Source organism: Cynara cardunculus (genome assembly GCF_001531365.2).
Source record: "Cynara cardunculus var. scolymus isolate 2C chromosome LG 3, CcrdV1, whole genome shotgun sequence".
In the NCBI taxonomy this organism is placed as follows: Eukaryota; Viridiplantae; Streptophyta; class Magnoliopsida; order Asterales; family Asteraceae; genus Cynara; species Cynara cardunculus.
Window position 1 is genome coordinate 5,424,644 of NC_037530.1, and position 1,788 is coordinate 5,426,431.

A 1,788-nucleotide genomic window follows, 5' to 3' on the forward strand; every position below is an offset into this window, starting at 1 on the left:
GCCGAATACCGATTATATTGGTTACCGGATAGAGTCGAATATCAGATACCTCTGGTTACCGGGGAATGTGATGGTGTAGTGCCCGACACTTCCATTCCATTACGACGCCTGATTGGACTGATCATCCATCGGGAACAACGTATCCTAATAATACAGATGATCTTCTTACCTTGAATATTTTTTTATTATATAACTTTCAAATTTTAGAGATTTACACTTAAATTGATTTCACTTGTATCGTAATGTTTCCTTTCAGTTATTTATTCATATTTGATATTCTTCTGCTATTATTCGTTCACTGGGCAATTTTTGCTCAGTTGAGGTTTGTTTTGTTTTACCTCGGTAGTTTCAGGATCTAACTTAGGGGCAGGATGAAGGGTCGAGATAACTTAGGATTCTAAAAGACTAGCGGTTGAATATAATGTTTTTGCTATGTTATTAGGTGATTATGTTAGTGCTATGTAATATAATGGTTGTAATGTTTTTTTTTGGGAGTTCCATTAGAGCTCTGTACAATAAATGGTAAACTTTTGATCCGTTTTCGGTTGTGACATGTCTCATCTTAAGTTTAGTAGGATGGGGTGTTACACTTTTCGAGGTTACAAAATCGTTTTAAATCCCAACAGTGGTATCAAAGCCATTTTGACTATAAAACTAATTAATTTGAATTAAAAATCGAAAAGAAATCGAAAAACCGTGATAGGGCAACTAATCTCCGGTCACAGGTACAAATTACTGAGAGATGTGGTTGCCCCAAGTCACCACTGCGGAGCGGCTGTTCCCTGCCCCAAGTCGCCGCCATATACGACCGTCCCGTTGGGTCCCACGATTGTGTTGTTGATGTGGTTGTGGTTGTATCGTCGGTAGTAGGCTTGGAAACGGGGCGAGACCTCAATTCCCATCCCTGTCCCCGATCCCTCATCTTTGTCCCCATCCCCATCGGGGAGTATAATCACATCCCCAACTGTAACACCCTAAAAATTTATGATTCGTAAAATAAATAAATGTTAAGGGTTAAAATTTAAAGAGTAAACGACATACGGGATTAAAGTGTCGATACTCGAAAAATATGATTTTATTGCAATAAATAAAATCAATAAAAAAACATTTTGTATTTAATTGATTTGGGATGAAAATGCAGAAAGAAAAACAAAAAGGACTATTTCTGCCAAAAGTAGAAAATTAATTTGGAAGTGATGAGATTTGGGAAATCATTCCTCAAATTCACGTTTTTCCTATTCTAGAGACCGTTTGACCATCTATAAATTGGATTTTTCGGCTGAAATTTTGTGGAGATATTCCTAAGGATGTAAGGGAGTAAACGTCTTTGGAATTTCGAGATTTCATCAAGAAACGAGAGAGATATCTAGTTTGAAGCGGCATAGGGTCATTCCGCACAAAAACGGCGATTGGAGGTAAAATACTCAACCAAAATTGATGTATAATATATGGTTGGCTTCGTTTTTCAATTACCTTTCTGTTGGTACAAGTCTCGTGGGCTATGGTGACTTGTACGTCAAGCGGTTTAGGCTAGAAGCTGTTGTGGCGGCGGCTCGACGAGATTCGGGTACAAAAACTCAAAATACGAGTTTAATATTGAACCGTAGGGGCTGTAAACTTGGGTACGAGTTGGGATTATTATTATGTATAAGATTTTGTAGAAAGTTTGGTGAAAAACGATCGGAAAAATATCTCAAACTTATGCATAATTACTTGTAATATTCAATTTTAAGTAATATGCATCAATATACAATATTTTATGCATAACAAAAATATATATCGATATTC